A 7,617-nucleotide genomic window follows, 5' to 3' on the forward strand; every position below is an offset into this window, starting at 1 on the left:
AATGGGAGCAGATTGCGGTATAGGATTTACGCTGTTTCCCTTATTGGAAAAGGGAGGGGTGAGAACATAGTATATTCCATGGCCACAGATGGACAAGGATCATTTGAAGGTGCACACTCCCCAGCTTCATAGCGGGTGCAGGAAAATTGATTTATGAGTTGCAGAAAATGACTGGAGGAAATACCCTGGCAATAGGGGATATCAAGGGTCTCCTAGCACCTATTCTTGGGGAAAGAGCAGATGACATTTGGACGAGAGCAGGTTATTAGAGTGTCACAGATCAAAATAGAGCGCCATTTAATAACTGTAGGGGAGATTTTTGGAGAGCCCTTAGGGTACAATATACTGATGTATCAGATATGGGTGCGATTATGACACGAAAGATGAAGATCCGCTTGCTTACATTCAAGAGCACTGGTCTCTTCGAATGCGCGAGCCGTGGAGTAAAACAGTGATGGTATGTTACCACATTTGTGTTATGGACTGCCTGAGCCAGTACAAAGGCAATTTCATGAATAAGTGGGGATGGAAGCAAAACCATGGCCTGAAATACAGTTGACTATAGTGCATCACTGTCAGCTGTTACAGAAGAATAAAAAGAAAGACGATGCTATAAAAATTGAGGAAGCAAAGTTAGTTCAGAAAAGACTGTCAAAATACACCACAGAAGGAGCAGTACGGACAAGCGGTGAAGGGCTAGAAGTACAGCAAGCAGTGGACACATCGCAGATGAATAATTAGTGCTCAATGAATTACACAAAGGAAGGGCTGCTTTCAAAAACTCAAAGTGGCTTTCAGAATGGGCAGAATGAGAATCAGAATGTGCAAGGAGGATTTAATCGAGGAGGGCTAATTCGAAGAAACCCTCCTATATGTTGAACGTGTGGAATGATGGGATACATTGCGTGCACATGTGAGAGCCAAGGGTATTTACGAAATGGTCAATACATAAGAGGGGAGACAGCTTATCCTCCAGCATTTAGCTCACAGGCTAGGGATGGATTCACCCAGGATCAGAAAGTGTATCAGGCACAAGCACCACAAGTACAACAGGTACAGCAACCGCAGCAATTCCAGCAAGCATCATTGAATCCACTGTAAGGGCAGTTGCAGCATGCCCCATGCAGATACATCAGAATGCAAACCCAGTACACCTAGTGACACCTAGAATGGGGGGTGTCACAGTGGTAAGAGGGTGATGTGTTCAGTACTATCCATGACACCAGACGGCCAAGAGGAACCAAGGGTTGATGTGACAATAGGAGACAAATCCTTTTCATTTTTACTTGACACTGGGGCTACTTGTTCGTGTATACGAAACGGAAAATACCCAATGTCAGGAAATGCCATGAATGCTCAGGGATTCTCTGGAGCTAAAAGTCAATTTCCTTTTACTGACGAATTACCACTCTCTATAAGAGAATGATATATGTCTGTTCCTTTATTGTATTCATGGCAGACACCAGTTAATATTCTGGGAAGAAACGTAATGACAAAACTTAATATGAAGATTTCTTTTGCTGATGAATGTATAGTGTGCTCCACTCCTGGGATACACTATATGAATGTGGGTGAGTTCATATTAACATTTACAGGGCAAATGATTCTGCGAGGGGTACCGATGGAGCCAGAAGTTTACCTTTACGGGGTGAGAATTCTGCTAACATGGCTACCTTGGCTTAGTCGGAAGGACTAGGAGGTTACTTAATGAATTTCTGTTTAGACCACAGGGGCCTATGGATGAAAAGGAAGGACAGACTATTCGCTAAGAATTAGATGTAGCCATAGTACAAGCAGAAATGGAAATGCTCGAAGGCACAGATGATGAGGGAAGGCCATGGAGAACAGTGATTGCCATTGGGGAGGAGTACTGATTGACTGACGTCATAGACTATGACATGTTTAGAGATGATCCATCAGACAATGAAGTGGGGTTCTTTATGAGCAATACGTATTGGATCAGAATAAAGGGGAATCCCACAGTGCATGGGAATAATTCAACAGCGTCCAGCATTCTTTGGCGAAGACTTGGAAAAGGTACCAAGTGTTTTATGGAATACATGCCCTTATGATGTAGGCCTATTAAAAGGAGTGGGAGTGGTTAAGATAAAGCAGACACCTGGAGCAATTTTACCTCGAGTGAGGCAATACACGATGTCTCAAGAGGAGGATGAGGATATTTTTGAGACTGTCTCAGCAATGATGAAGCAAGGTATTCGGATATCATCAGAGTCATCATGTAATACCGCAGTGTACCCTGTGAAAAAATTAAAGGGAGGGTTGTGGAGATTCATATAAAATGCTAGACTGATTAAGCAGATTGTACAGGCAGAGTTTCCTTTAGTTCATAATACAGCAACGATATTATGTATAATCCCAGTAGATGCGTGATATTTCACGATGATTGATTTGAAGAATGCGTTTTTCTCAATTCCGTTGCACAAAGACTCACAAGACTTAACTTCCTTTATGTTTTGCCAATTTCGACTGAAACAGACTCGTTTGCCTCAAGGGTTCTGTGAGTCTCTGTCAATCTTTAATAGAGTCCTGCAGATGGAACTTGGCAATATTGATTTGAAAAGTACTGTGATACAGTACGTAGATGATATTCTGATCTGTAGCATAACAGAAGATGAGTGCAGGCAAGATTCGATCCAACTAATTACTATCCTTGCAGACAAGGGATACAAAGTAGATAAAGAGTAGTTACAGTAGTGCCAAGAAGAAGTACTGAATATAGGCCAGTTGATCTCACATGGGAGAAAAAAGGTGACAGCTGAAAGAGCTGAAGCAATTATGAAAACTGCAAAACCGCACATGGCAAAGCAGATGCAGTGATTTTGGGAATTACGTAATTATGTGAGGGCATGGGTGTTTGACTATAGCTCATATAATAAGAGACCCCTTTGGCAGGCTTTAAAGAGAGCATAGGTCAACAAGGAGAAAATAGAATGGTCTGAGGAAGGAGAGGAAGGATTTGAATAGTTGAAAAAATACAATTTGTACAGCTCCAGCTTTGAGAATTCCCAATTATGCTGAAGAAATCTTATTTTCACACACTGATGGGACAGTTATGACAGAAGTACTAGCACAGACAACTACATTAGGGGACAAACCCCATGAAAGGGCATTTTCTATGCATACAATCATTGGCAGCAGCCGCGTTTGCAATTGAGAAGTCTGCAAGCATTGTAATGGGTAGTTGTATGACACTTTTTGTAGAGCATGCTTTTCATTTTGGAGAAACCTAACCATCTTTTGGGTACCTTGACATCTCAGAGGACCTCTGTGTATGAAGTGATTATATCAAATCCACTGATTAAAATTGTTAGATGTAAAATAGTGAACCCTGCCACATTTGTAGTTGAGCCAGTGGCAGACCGTGAGCATGCGCATGATTGCACAAACTATGAGGAGTATTACGACAATATACCTAGAGTTAAAGAAAATACGCTGTCAGGAGGGAAGATTCTCTTTATTGATGGTTCTTCAAAAATTGATCAGACAAGTGGGAAAAGGCATTCCGGCGCAGCTGTAGTAAGGCACAGAGCAAACAGTAAATTTGCGGTTGTGGCAAGTGAAAGACTACCGTCTCACTTTTCAGCACAAGTAGCAGAATTGGTAGAACTTATTGCAGCGCTTGAAAAACACGAACACGGGAAGTGATGATATACAGTGACTCCACCTATGTGACGTTGACTGTACAAACAGGGCTAGCATGTTGGAAAAGGAGGGGCTACCTCTGAGTGGACGGCACTCCAGTGCAACACGCATCATTACTGGACACGCGTATTAAGGCACTACAACTCTCAGTAGCCATAGCGCTAGTAAAATGCGCAGCACATACTAAGAAAACAGACTTTATTTCTTATGGAAACTAAGCCGCAGATGCAGAAGCCAAAAGGGTTGCATATGCACCAGATATATCATGTTTTGATGCTCCAGAATTTAAGCAAAAGGTGGTTACAATTATGGTAAAAGAAGGGTTTAACCATTTATCAAGAGCTCAGTTAATGGAAATCCAACACAGTGCACCACAGGAAGAGTTATGGAAATGAAGGGGATGTTCTTTATCCCCCACAGAAGTATTATGCTGACAGGACAGTATCAGAAAGCCGGTGATGCCAGTAGCATTATTAAGGGTAGCACTTGAACAGCTGCACTACCCAGTGCATGTAACTAGGGAAGAGTCTCGCTGCAGCTATTGCAGAAGATTGATTCATACGGAACCTGTTAGAACACGTTGCATTTTATGTAGTAAATTGCATTGTATGCCAAAGGTTTACCGCTGGGCATGCACTGCAAACAATTAGAGGAGTAATTCCTCAACCGAATGGTCCATTTCAGCATTTTCCCATTGATTATGTTGACATGCTGCAAGTATGTAGTGGATATAGATGTTTGATAGTAGTGGTGTGCCCCTTCTCCAGGTGGATTGAGGCAGGTCCTTGTACACACCCTAATACCACGTGTGCAGCAAAGTTTTTATTATGTGAAATCTTTCCAAGATGAGGAGTGTGTGTGAAGTGCTGAGATCCAATAATGGGCCACATTTTGCTAATGAAGTATTTGAACAAATAAGATTGTTGTTGAATATTAAACGTATGTTTTCGTCTGCTTATCACCCGCAAGCAAATGGGATATGTGAGACCCTCAATGGCCTCCTAAAGGAGAGAGTCGGCAAGCTAAAATTGACACTGAGAAAGGGATGGCTGTATTGCCTGCCCTTAGCGTTTTATGCCCCAAGGAATTAGCCTGGTTCGGACCATCACCTCACACCCCACTAGTTAGTGACAGGAAGACGAATGAGAATGCCTTTGACTCCATCGAGGAGCAGAAGTGATGCCCACAGTTCTGCAGAACTGTTAGGAAATGTTTTAAATTAATACTTAACATGTAGGATTACCAGTATCTCTGTCATTTCAGATCAACTCAAACACCACGGGTGGTCAGTCTCAGAACACAGATGAAGACCATTCAGCAGCCGGAGTTTCTAAACTATTATCAGCACCTAGACTGTTTATTGGAGATACAATACACATCTGGAAGTTTAGTAGAAAGTGGCACAAACCTAGATTTGTTGGGCCATTTATCGTAGAAGACATTACTTCCTCTGCAGTAAAGGTTCAAGGCAGGAGGAGCCTGGATCCATCTTAACAATGTTAAAATCTACACTGGACAGGCCGACGGACACCTAGCAATTGATTCAGAAGCAAGGCAAGAAGAAGAATTTCAGCATATGCAGACTTGATTGATGACGAGGAAGAAGGACAATAAACCAACGGATTGATCAATAAGTGCAGATTTGCACTTGGACTGTGGCTCTCATGACCACTCCTTATAGATATTATAGCAGGCATGCAAAACCATTTCTTGAGCCACAGAGTTTTTTGGAAAATTAACTTTAGACAGTTGTTGATATGTTGTGGATATGATTGAGCAGCAACATTTGATAAAAAATTGGAAGCGTGAACAATACGCGGATTCTTTTCGTACAATGCAATGTTTGGTTGAATCTATGGTTTTGACAAACGACGATGCCCATAGGATCTTACTTACTGTTTTCATATTTATTCCTAGAGCTTATCCTGCTCTTGTTGGGCGTAGTGTCAACATACCTACTTTTCTGCATGATCCTAAAAATGCCCCTGCGATAAGGAGGCTGCTTACGTGCTTACGGCAATAATTGGACAGATCCTGCAGCTACCTGACTTACCCGAACTACCTGATTAAAAAGGTTTTTTCCTTCCATAAAGTAGTATGCAGGCATAATGACGAATCTTGAAAATGGGACAATTTCAGAAAATGAGCAAATTCAAGAAATACTGCAGTGGCAAAAATGGTGTGGATTAATATTATAGTGTATAACATATGCATGTGCAGTGTCTATCTTTGTTTTCCTGTTTCTCCTGGTCCATTTACTTTATTGGTCCAGGAACGGGGGAAACTCCTTTGATTCTCCCTGCTATACAAACTCCTGCATATTAGCCCATTCTAGATGAGCCTAGGTCTCGAGTGCTTTCTGCCCAGAGCAGAGTTGCTTTAGAATTGTTTAAATGGGCTGCAACTATTATGTTGGGAAGACACAAGAGAAATGCAGAGGAAAACTATAATGGGATTAACACATATTTAGACAGTACAGCACATTTGGTTAATAACATGTGGTATCAGCACATGAAAAAGGTGGGTGAAAGAACATCTAAGGAGGGTCGCTATGTCTGCCCTCTCGTACTTCATGCCAGGAGTACTGCCCGAGCTTTCATTCCCAGAGAAGTACCAGAGTATGATGCCGGATGTCCTTTCCGCTTTGCTGCATGCATGACCAGAGGACAGTTCCAAGGACATTGGGCCACACTGCAATGGAGATCGAAATGGTCGTTCCCATTCCAAGATGATTATATCAAGACTACACAGATGGAAAAGGAGCCTGTATGGAAGAGTAAGATTATCACATACCCTAGGGCAGGACAGGATGAAGAAGTCATAACAGAAATGAAGAGAATGGACTGTCCAGATAAAGTAGAGCTGGCTTGGATGCCTGGAGGCTGGGAGAGAACGTAGATGCTGGTCTATGGACAAGTAAGGCCAAAAAAGGATGGGAAGGGAGGATTGATGTCTTGTGCAGCTCATCTTCTAAAGAAAGAAAACGTACGAGAAGAACAAAAGGTGAATGATGAATGTTTAAAGTCATGGACTGAACATGCCAAGCTGCTGACATGGGTAGATGAGTCAGGACCAATGCTTGTAATCCCACTGACGAATGTGACATTGTGTTTTCAGCAAAAAGGGAAAAGACATGTGGGAGATAACATAGGTTTCAAGACTGATGTTGATGTTTTCGGTACGGGAGCAGGAACAGCTGTCTTGATGGATCGATATTGGGCTTGGGGGCCCAGGGCCTACATGAATTTGCCCAAGGATTGGGGAGGAACATGTTCCTTAGTGCTTGTCCATGCTCCAGCATTAGTGAATACAAAGAGTGACCTGAACATTGGCGAATTTCTGAAAGCAGACGCCCATTTGAGGAGGAAGCGATCACTTTAATTCCTCAATAGACCCAAGAGGGAGAATTATTTCTCTGCTAAATCAATAGAAGCCTTTGATGATATTCCATATGAACATAGGCTGTTCAGTAAGACTGCTTCAATCATTACGATCTTCATGCCAGGGATCCAGACGATGGCTTAAGCAAAATGTTTACAGATTACCAGATGTGAACTCTTGCAGACGATCAACACCACTATTAAGGGATTCAATATGATCAAGGAGGAATTGAAGGCTATAAGGCTGATGACCCTCCAGAACAGATATGTCCTTGGTATGATTACAGCAGTGGATGAAGGTGTGTGTGCCAAAATAGGGCCATCATGTTGCACGCTCATACCTTCTCACGATGATGAAAATGGGACATTGACGGAGGCCATAATACTGCTAACAAATCTGCACAACAGAAGATGAGACAGAAGACATTGCGGATGTTGGCTGGTTCACATTTTCTCATGGGCTCCACAATGGATGGCAAATATCTTTGAGCTCTTGGAGAGCTATACTCGTGATGGTGATGTTTGGATTCTGCGTAATCAGGATAATAATTAAGCAGTGTAAAAAGACAACAAA

This window comes from Ambystoma mexicanum, chromosome 2p, assembly GCF_040938575.1.
Source record: "Ambystoma mexicanum isolate Mex_15411 chromosome 2p, UKY_AmexF1_1, whole genome shotgun sequence".
NCBI classification, from domain to species: domain Eukaryota; kingdom Metazoa; phylum Chordata; class Amphibia; order Caudata; family Ambystomatidae; genus Ambystoma; species Ambystoma mexicanum.